The 12,158-nt window shown below is 30.4% G+C and overlaps 1 long non-coding RNA gene across 1 annotated transcript; it reads left to right on the top strand.

Moving 5' to 3' along the window:
* Window positions 1–4,282: 4,282 nt before the first annotated feature.
* LOC134233960 (uncharacterized) lies at window positions 4,283–4,753 on the top strand. Its single transcript, XR_009985094.1, has 3 exons — window positions 4,283–4,388; window positions 4,548–4,600; window positions 4,690–4,753. It is a non-coding gene; the product is annotated as an uncharacterized LOC134233960 (long non-coding RNA).
* Window positions 4,754–12,158: the final 7,405 nt, after the last annotated feature.

The following is a 12,158-nucleotide window of genomic DNA, read 5'->3' as shown; positions in this document are numbered from 1 at the left end:
CATACATGTATATATAACATCTTGGGGCAGTTGATCGTATAAATAATACTGAGAGAGGATATCCCTAGAATATATAACTAAGATTCTTATAAGTAATGTATCGCAGTGAATCATTATTTGATATGATCCGAAAGTTATTATAAAGTAATACTGAAAATTTTGTGGAATAAATATATCGTGATTAAAACTGATTGTGAGTTACTGTTGATAAATATGAAATGAATTGTGGTATAAATTATCGCACGTGATTATAACTGATTGAGGGTCAATGTTTACATATTATTAAGAATTTTTGGATAAATAAGTACGTAAATTGTTTATTATAGCGGCATGTGTTATCATACAATACAATCATATCAAAAATATTTAATACAAATATTCAAACACTTGACCCATCGGACCTATATGTCACATTAAACAAAAAATAAAGGAAACATACGAGGGTTGTCCGGAAAGTTCGTGGACAAGCTAAAATTAAATAAAAGTAATGTCATTGATATTTATTATTAGCCTATTTCTAATCCTTTACTAAATGTGAACTGAAAAATGCAGAATTTAATTCAATTTCAAATGTTTAATTACAATTATGGCTTCAAAATTAGACTTTGCAATGGAGACCCGGAGCACCGCAAAATATTAATTAAAAAATTATTCATCACTTTATAAATTTAATTTGTGTTTTATAAAATTCTGCAAAAATCTGGAAGAATTTTATATCTTGAGGTTGACAGAAGTTATCAAGTTAAACCTGCAAAATTTGAAAGTTCAAAGTTTCAAAAAAGCCGAGCAATCAAAGTTAGAAAATATTAAGACAGGATCGGAATGTTTTCGCAATAGGTGGAGCAGTGAGCAGCGATAGAATGTTGCGTAGACATCCGGAAAACACCTTTCGAGACCAAAACATTCTGAAAACAATCGAAAAAACATAGTTAAATAAGCCGTTCATTAGTATTTAAGTTGCATATAATGTTTTCGGACGGAGGGAACAGTTAACAGGAAGACATGCATGAAGGAAAACCATCATTCCGAAATTGAACTTCGTTGACTTTGCCGTATTTCCTTAAAAATCGTCTTTACACGGACAGAGGTTGGACGATTGCAGAATATGAGGCAGGCATTGTTAAATATTATTTTACGTATGAAACCTGAACATTTTGTGCACATTTATATGACCGTTTAAAGCGACTTAAGAAATGCATTGAGTTGCACGGTGACTACATCTATGTTGCGAAAAGTTACATGTGATCGTTCTTAACTTTTGACGTCGGGTAACGTAAAAAATTTCCGTTTCAGTGCTCCGGGTATGAATGAGTGTCTTTTTTGTATCTGATAAAAGTATAACTATTTGTGCTTTGTTTTTGTTAAAAACTTGCATATTTAGTAAATGAAATATGAATTTAATGAAAAAAATAGTTTGATATATTTTGTCAATGTTTGTCAATAATTATTAATGTTGTCCACGAACTTAACGGACAACCCTCGTATATACATGTATACCGCCACACAAACATTTTGTGCATAGCGGTTTCTGTACAACAAAGCTTGCATTTGCATGTATGATTAATATAAATATTTTGAGGTGTGCGTAGGAAAATGCGTTAAAAGGAAAATAAAAGTATCTAGATCCAACATAGAAAAATTGAGTTGCTATAAACGCTATATAATAAATCTGATCTGTATTTCGAGTATTCTGTACAATTAATAAAAAGTGGCACTCGATCTCTACTTAATCTTGAGAACAAAAAAAACATAAATATATTACTGATCGTTGGTCACTGTATGTATGTATATATTAAACATGTTAAAAAAAATGGGGGAGGGGGTAATGTATCATTATACCAGTTTGTGGGTCACTGTATATATGTATATAACGGATTGTGCAATAAATACATTGCACTTGATTAAAACTTATTGTGGGTCCCTGTATATACATTGTATATTAATAATGAATTGCTGGATCGATATATTGCAGTTAGTTAAAACTGTGGGTCACTGTTTATATGTATATAATGAATTGTGGGACGAATATACCGCATGTGATTATACATGATTGTGGGACACTCTATGTATAATAAATGTAGTGACCATCGCTGTTTGTGGGTCACTATATAAATATAACATTGTTGGGCAGTTGATTGTATGAATTACATTGCGAGAGAGAATATCCAAAGAATATCTTGTTAAGATTCTTATAAATAAATCATTATTTAATATGAAAATTTTATATTGAAATCAGCGAAACTGTTCCTAATGTATTATTCTACTTTGTACATTAGTAAATATACATACATGAATATATTTATTGATATTTTATCAAACATTAATTCTAATGTCTTTTCATTGTTAATTACAGCAAATAATATAATTATATAGCATAAAATAATATTGCGGGTCATAGAATTAATATATGAAGAGCATTGTGCGATGTATATAGTTTATCCCACAATGCTCTATATATATGAATGTTTTGACCCACAATTATATACAATATTTATAATATAAACTCAAAAATTATATTATATATTATATAAGGACCATATATAACGCCTAAATCATGAATATGGCATAGCTATGCAATGTAGAAATGCGAGATCCCACAAACCAGCTTAGAATATATGAACAAAAATCTTTAATTTAGTAAATGTATTTGAACATTTAACTTTTTATTGGCGTTGATGATGAACATTGCTGGCTGATGTAAAAAATCAAGTATGAGATATATGGAGATAAAGAACAAAATTTAGGCTCAATAATCTTTAAAACAAAATTGGAGCACAGCAAAAACGACGAACCTCTAAGTGAAGCCATGGAGAAGTGAAGATCCTTTGCCGACCGATCACATCCGCTGTGTGCTCCTTGTCATGATCGGAAAATCACGAGAAAATCCCTCGATAATTTAGTATTCATATATATTTGCCTGGGGATCCGGGTTAGAATAGGTCCTCAGTACCCTCCTGCTTCTTGTAAAAGGCGACTAAATGGGGCGGTCCTTCGGATGAGACCGTATAAACTGAGGCCCCGTATCATATAGCAGGTGTAGCACACTAAAGATTCCTCCCTGCTCAAAGGCCGTAAGTGCCGAGCAAAGGCCTAAATTTGCAGCCCTTCACCGGCAATGTTGACGTCTCTATATCAGTGAAATATTCTGGAGAGGGACGTTTAACAGTATACAATCAATCATAATAGCCTTACAATTAGTGTGAAAAATCAGTTAGCATTCGACTTAATCACAAACTGTATTAGTTATAAGCTTATTATATTGACTACAGACTGTTGATATTCTAGTTTCAGTATTACTTATTGGTCAATACATATATTGTTGTTTTTTTTTTTTAAATTCATACAGAACCATAAATTTGTGTTTCGTACCAACTGAGAGATTTATAAGCTCCTAATGAATTTTAGTAAGGTAAGTTGGTATAAACTGATTTCAAAGAAAGTGTCTACCAATTACGGTGACAGTTTGAAAATATCTAAATCGAAATTTTAAGATTTACAGTATTTAATAAGATGTAAAAATGGTTAGATACAGAACAGTGAATGGTCCCTCCCCCCAAAATATATACAATACAAATACATATATGTAAAAAAAAGACATAAAACACAACTACTTGTGAAATACAAGAGTAGGGATCAGATGCAGAGGAGAAAATAAAACATCCCTTGTCAATCATGTCATACAAACGAATGCTGAGCACATTTAACCTGATGTTCAATGTTGTAAACATACATGCCGTAGCGTCTTCTTCCAATTGCCATGGTGTTAAACTGTTGAAAGGATGTTCTTGTTTTAAAAAATCTTGTGGTTAGGATAATTTAAATTTTAACATTTTATGTTCATGTATACAGTGTATGAACCTTTTCACCAATTAAATGAATTGAACGTTTTCACTCTTAAAAGACCTCTTGGAATGTTGAGATTTTATCGTAGATGTAATTTATGTAAATCTAATTTTTATTTTAATGTTTTTAAGGAAACTGTCACGATATTTCCATCCTTCGAATTAATTTCCCTGAAGAATCGTTCATTAGTTTCAGGGTGTTTTCTTCTTTCCTTCCTCTCAATTTGAAACAGCATCAAGATCTATATATATATATATATATATATATATATATATATATATATATATATATATATATATATATATATATATATATATATATATATATATATATATATATATATATATATATATATATATATATATATATATATATATATATATATATATATATATATATATATACTACAAAATGTTTGTTATCCCAAACGCATGTCTAAATCACAAAATGGATTGCCGCATAATTTTGATGTTCATTTTCTTCTTCAGAGTATTCCATGAACTGCCGGCCGTAAACCCTGGAATTTGTTTTAATAATTCATCTTGGTGAGCAGTAAATAATATCAAAGTACTCCATTTATTAATTATTTTTTTTAATTCATACTAGTTGTAAAATTAATAAAAATTTTCTTTAGTACGTAACGCATAGGTTTATTAAAAGTCTATATATATAAATGAATAGTTATCTTGTTTTTCGTAAAACAGAAACATCATCACTTGCTGTCCAAATTACTATAAAAATGGCAGCCTCTGTACAGGTGAGATACATTTTATTCGAGTAAAAAATTCTCTTCGAATTCTTGGCAAATTTTTTTTTGTATTTTATAAAATTTTGTTTCACAAAAAGGGTGTCCCCCAGGAACTTTTGGTTCAAACTGTACCCAAAAATGTCCATATGGTTTTTATGGGTATGCTGTCCAGGTAATGTATCGATTTATTTTTTTTTCAATGCACTATTATGTTCATTTGTCTTGTAAAGGAAAAATAAATTAGGATCAATTATACATTTTAAGCTGTAAATGAAGTAAAAAAAAACTAAAACAAATTAATTTCCCAAAAGTTTTCTTTAAAACCGTGCTTAATTAAAATATATACATGTATATAGGTGAAATAATGGAAAAACAATATGCAGTCAACATATACATGTTTATGGTTTTTTGAATTCACTTGATTTCCTTTTAAAAGTGATAACTAATTCATAAATGTAATTAATACACAAACATCATAAGTAGTTAAAAAGTATGAGAATAGCTTTAGGGATTTTTTTGTATTTTGCTTAATTTCAAGATAAATATTGAGACATATTTTTGAAGGATAGCTTACAAGGAAATTTTTGAGTGATTAGCTATATTTTCAAAGTGAATTTTATGTACGTCGTTCTTTTTTAAATAACAAGTTGCTTCACGCAAATCTTTTGCTCCATTCTTTCATCTTTGATTCTGAGTGGATTTTATTCCAACATTAAAGAGGAGTTTTGATGGAAAGGAATCCAGATGTCATGGATATTTTTTTTATTTATCAAGTTATAATGCAAAATTCAGACTACTTCATTTTATTGAAGGAAAATATAAATATCTCTTCATATTCTAATACAGAGGAAGTTAGCTCAATGTCAGAGAAAATCTACCTGTCATCCATTAGTGTTCTTTCTCTTGTGGTTTGTTTGCTTGTTGCATACATTATAAGGTTGAAATGGTACGTTACACAATATTTATTCCTATTTCAATTTAATGCGTTTCATTTTAAGAGTTATCATGCATAAAAAGAAAAAGAAGCCTATCAAAGTGATTTGACATACGTGTAAAAATTAGCACATCTTTTTTTAATGTGCAGTCAAATCAAACATTTTCAACTTGCTGGCGGAAGTGACGCACCTGTTGCGGTACAGTATGATTACGATTCTTTACAACGACTTAAAGATGGACAACCTCTTGCTGCACAAAATCTAGACAAGCATGATAATGATACTGAACTCAATTCATACATGGACATTTCAGATCCAGCTATTAGTAACTGAAAAAAATTCTAAGAAATAAGCTTATCTATTTACTTACATGACTGTATTATTACCGTAAAACTTTTATGGACTATTCATATCAGAAAGAATAGATAAGAATATATAACCTACTATCTTTCATAATTTTAAAGTAATAACTACGTATAACTACGTATACTACAGACATACTTATGAGACCTTATTCATGTAATTAAATACTTTATGAAGGAACTATCGGTTATGTTTTGTACTTACAATGATAAAATGCATCTTCCTTGAAATCTTGCTTTGGTATTATTTAACTCATAATAAAGATTCCATTTGGGGAAAAATGAAAAAAAAAATTACAGTTTTTTTTTTATCTTAAAAGATAATGCAACCTTTATGTAATTTTTATCTAAATATTTTCAAATTGAAGTTATAAATAAATATACGAGGGGTTTCCTAGAAAAAAGAGCTAGTTTTTTTTGATAATTTTTTTTCATAAGTTTTGAACTGGCATGCATTCACAGTTAACACTTTGTAAATACAACGTATTTGAACAAATCATAATTTTAAGTTCCTCTTGGTAAAAATTATCTTACGGAATAAGTTATTGGTGCAACACAGATGAAACGTGATTTGTGGCATTCATGAAATTGTCCAGTATTATGCCGCTCTTTAGTTTTGACACTTCTAAGTTCATGAACTTCTTAGAAATCTCTACGTATAATGAGAAGCTTTCGAATTGCTATATTGTTATTTTCCTCTATTTCCTGCAGATAACTGGTCAAGTCACCCTTTAACTTTTTTGCTCCAATTTTACCAAAACCAATGTTCAAGACATGTTTATGTTTTTGAATTGTGTCCTTTTTTTATTTCCTTAATGTTTGATCAGGTGTAATATCCATCTCTATACAGTAATAAATGTTGCATAGAAATAACGTCTGACGATCAATTTTCACGAATTGGTACTCCGAATAAGAAGATTGATATCGATGTAAATTTTGTAAATGTTATCTTTGTACGAACTGCTGATCGTTAAAGCACCTTTTGCCAATACCATTTCTCAATATGGAAAAAAATATATTGTGTTTTCACCATATAATTCATCACCTTCGATATTACAAATCCATAACTGATAGTCCAAATAGAATGCAAGTGAATGAATATATAATTTTATCATATGGTCTACAGATATTATCTATACAAATGTAAACTGTTTGAAATATTACGGTGGAGAACCTACAAGTTCTCTTCTCCGTGTACTCTAGTCCGACAATTCTGCCGTTTTCCAGGCTTTTTAACGATTTTGATTTTTATGTGCCAAGAAAATCTGGTATTTATATAAATTCGTGATAAAAAAAGCCTGGAAAACAAATGTCAGACATTTCGGACAACGTGGACTTGTGAATCTACACGCTGTGTAAAGTTTGTAGAATTACGCGGTCTGAATATTACACTGAATAAGGGGATTTTTCTAGTTAAACGCACACATAGACATACACAGTCACCTGCTTAACATTCATCTCTACATATTTATTACAAGAAAACATTGATGTTTTCATCAATTGTCGCCCGGGAAATATATAAAGTAAACAATGGGAATGAATCTTGATCATCAAACCGCTTTGATATACAGTATGTGAAAAGGCATGCCTCTAATTGATTTAGACGATAGTCACGAATAATTTGAAAACTTGTAGTCGGATAAAAATCAAACAAAAACAATACCATTTTAAACTTGATCAATTCTTCAAGTAAATGTTGGCTGCATAAAATATAAATTAAAGTTAGTCACATGCATCACCTATATTCAAAAATGTATTTAATTTACAATTTTAGAATATAAAACAGAAACTTTGCATAGTACGTTTTTAAGCGAGAAGAAAAATTTGATACTCTAATTAAAGGGACCTGTCGTTTTTTTGATAGTTAATGATAAGCAACTTTACATATTAAATATGAAAAACATGTATATTTTTACAGATTAACTTTATGGAAGTAAATATATTATGTATCTCGTAATTTATAAAGGGAAAGAACATTCTGATTAACAAACTTTTCAATGTTTAGAAAACCATTAATTCTGAATAACTACTCCCACCCCAATCCCCATACACCAACACTTAAACTTATATGTATAGAGCAGCCCGGTCCTCCGGGCTGCAATAATCGAGTCCGTATTCACCGGCATTGTGACGTCACAATCAACACCTCATAAACATTGTAAAGAATGGTTGCATTTGGCAGGAAAAAGCCACGTAACTGAGTTGAAAATATACTATGTAAATCTATCGCAGGACTTTTTTTTAACATTTCGAGTGATTGATGATTGTTTATTGTTTAACGACCATCTCGAGAATTTTTCACTCATTTGGAGACGTCACTGAAGGGCTTCAAATTTTGACCTTTACTCGGCACTCAGGACAATTGAGCAGTGGGGGATCTTTATCGTGCCAACACCTGCCGCTGACATGGGGCATCGGTTTTTAAGGTCTCATCGAAGGACCCGCAACTATCACTTCAAAGTGCCGAGTGCATGGCAAAGGAACAGTTGCTTCCCATTTTATCTACTAGGTCAGTTGCGGCCGAGATACGAACTCGCGACCTCCCGGTCATGGAGCGAGCGCTCTTCTGTTTGAGCTACCGTGAACGGTAAAACATTTCGATGTGCAACTCAAAGTTGTAAGTTGAAATCTGGATTTTTATTTTTTTTTCTGCGACAGAAGCTGTTTAATGAAAGGTGCTATCGTCATGCAGCTTTCAATGCTATTTGTCGAATCCTGATAACTAGTATGGGAAAAAAACAATTATGGACTCTTTCGATGGTAGATATGATTAAATTCATACTCTTAATGAATAGTAAAAGTATGTTTCTGTAATGTATTGTTGCAATTATTTATATGAAATATACATTTAAACACTGATATATCATAGTTTATGTAAAAGGTAAAACGAGGTTTAGTCCAAATGTAATATCACAACACATATTAAGTATGAAATGGTTTAATCTTTTCAACAAAATGGTAAAAAATTTCGATGTTGGTAAGTTACTTTAAAGATTATGTTTTGTTTAAAAAATTAATATTTATGCATGAAATATAGGAATTGCGACACTACTTTGGGACAATATTCGTATGTTATTTGTGGATTTGAATATGAATGTCAAAGATATATTTGCTTTTAACACTGTTACCTGATAAAATTGCTTAATTTATATTAAAAAAATGCAAATTAGCCCACTCACATTCATTCATTCTTGATTACTAACCGTGGTTGGTTACATGTACATACAGTACTTATTTTAAAGACATCACATAATGTGCAAGTTATACCTTTCGAATGAAAAAAAACTGTATACATGTATTAGAAATTTTCTTGTTTTTTGTAAACGATTAATTTTTTCATTCAATTCACTTTTTCAACAGACAACTGGATGATTGTTACGTATTGTCACACAAATGCAAAGTGTATGTCTCTTAAGAAACTTCGATGAGTTACTTCATGGTTATAAACAGCTAAAACTATTAATTATATTTATAAGACAGATGAAGTCTTTTTGCTTAATGGGTTTATGATGTTATCATAGACCCCCTGCATGTTTTAAGGAAATAAAGATATTAATTGCTGAGGTTTGAATAGTCTCAAACAGTTTAAATATTCTTCACAATACGAGGAATAAAACATTAACTCATCAGACCATTTAATTTCATGTATTGTTTTCGACTTAAGATTTTAAAAAAGTACTTTCCTTTATTATACACATGTAATATTCTTTCGCTTCATATAGACTAAATCAGCTTTATCTAACAGAACATAAAGGAGGCACATCAACTTGAGAGAGTGCGCCAGTGCAATCTTTTTAATGCATTTTTATACATAAATGCATATAATTTTAGTAGTCCCGTCGTTTTGACTTTTCTTTTAAGAGACATGGCAGCTTTTCCCTGCAGTGTTTTTCTGAGGTTTTGGTAAAATGCACTATTTTATAGAGTTTTCAACAATGGTCAATTGCAAAGAAATTAGAGGCCTATTCAACTAATGATCAACTGCAAAGAAAATTTTATAGATTTTTCAACTAAAGGTCAATTGTAAAGACTACACGTACATTGCATATAGGAGCAGTCAACATTGGTCCACTCTATGGAAATGAGTTGAACGCTTTCTCATTTGCATGGCAAATTTCAACTAATTATCAATTGACGATCAGTTGATCGTTAACTAGCCGTCAACTGAATATTCCGATTGAATATATTCAAATAGTATTTTTTTTCGTTTGTTGTGAGATGGGTTTCCAAATGAAGGTTGGGATTCATAGATGCTTAAGATTTGTGCTAGGATACACACTAGAGTATAAATGCATTCATAGTGACGGAATATTCATAAAAATTCTAAGGACAATTCTTAGCTAAGTTTAATTCTGAGAAAGTTAGAGCACTGAGATAAGGTCATCATAGTAACACATAGAAATTCCCGAACATAAAATGTATTCTTTTGGGATGGAGGAATATAGTTCCACAAGTATGTGAATCACATCATAAAGGAAGTGTACAGCTATGTCATCGACATTGCACATATGTTTCTTTATACTAGTTGATTTTAAAATATCTCAAAATCATAAAGAGTTTCTAGTTTGCTGTTATAGCATGCTTTCTTGATACAAGATTAGATTTCCATATATTCACTATTATTTCATATTGATAAAGTAAACTTAAGTATTTCTCATATACTTAATACACCTCCTGAGGACACTCGACTTTAAATCAATGATTAAACACTCTTGTGTATGAATTACACTTCAGTATTTCTACCAAATATACATGTAAGTAAACCTTAGAGAAGGTAAAAATACATAGCTAAAGGGATATTTTTAAACCTAAGAATATAAGTCGTTTGGATTTAAGTCGTTGGTTTTAAGCCAAGTTTTATCAAATTGTGTTGAAATCTTTACATAAAAAATTATATTGCTAAAGGATTTGATAGCTAAGTCATTACATAAATTGACACTGGCTGTGTAGCGTTGGGTTTTCTAACAATCTTTCATTACTCCCATGGATACTCAATCGTACACTGTTCCTAGCAGACCTATTTTTTGTATTCAAAGGAAACAGAATGTAATCAAAATCTAATAAACGAGACGATGACAACTTTTGCTGCGGTCTTCAACTCTTATAGATATCTTATCTTGCCTAGTTATCAGCAGACATATTTTTGTATTCGTATGAAATAGAATTTAATTAAAATCTTAATCACGAGAAGAAAACACTTGCTGAGGTCATTAACTCAACATGAAAACATTGATTGCATATTATCAATTTACATTATTTGTTACTTGCATTTGCCTATCGACTCCATAAATCCCAGTGATTTTCATAAAAAGTAACCACAAAGCTTGACAAATATATTTCATATTCGGATTCATGTATTTTACAAGAAAATAACGTCAATTGTAACTCAAGATAAAATTTTAATTTAAAAATGCTTACTTTAATTTTTTTTTTCATCAGCTTCCACTACTTCATAATTTAATAACTTAGCAATATATCATCATCACCTTCGTATGTGACTTATGTCTCCCAGTTGAATTAATGTGTAAGAGTATACTTAACATACAAGCGATTCTAAAACGAGACTAGCGATTGAAAAAACAAATAGATCCAACAAGATTATCACAATGTTCGTTGAAAGTTATCATTTTTGAAGCTCTTTTGTCGATACAATAGCCATGACAGGAAATGCAATCCAGAAAAAGTTGTACACCTAATGACGTTTTTCATTTATAATGTTTGTTCATTATTAACATAATTTAATTGTTGATATTTCCCGTTTCCAAGGAACCATGGGGAATTCTTTTGTGTCATGATCAGTTCCACCTGTGACAAAGAACTCGGTAAATATGGTCCCATCAGATGTACAGTATAGGTATATTTACGTTATATATTTATCACTCCACAAAAATAAACATTTTTTTAAAGTATTTTTTATTAAAACATTTCAATAATCCTTTGAACGAATGATTATTTGTCGGTACAGTAAGGAATTATTACACACATATAATGCCTTATTAAAACGAAGCTAATTAATCACATATAAGAGAGGTTTTTTTCCCATTTTTTTAATAACAAGAATATATGTAGCAAGAATATTTTCAAGTTGTGAGCTGGTTTACTTATCTCAGATCATCAAGATACTGTATATTATATATTTTCTGCGACTTTCGACAAAACAGTACCTGTTTATATGCATTAAGAACATCTTTATTCATAAAACCGTTTATAAATGCATTGATGCAACTGCTTGCAAAACCTAGGTAAACCGCAAGAGCGTGGACCTCTGGT

The sequence above is a fragment of the Saccostrea cucullata genome, unplaced genomic scaffold, assembly GCF_032062105.1.
Source record: "Saccostrea cucullata isolate Sc308-1 unplaced genomic scaffold, CSIRO_AGI_Scuc_v1 ctg6503, whole genome shotgun sequence".
NCBI lineage: Eukaryota > Metazoa > Mollusca > Bivalvia > Ostreida > Ostreidae > Saccostrea > Saccostrea cuccullata.
Note: the sequence above shows the minus strand (reverse complement) of the source record. Positions and strands in the feature narration are given on the sequence as shown.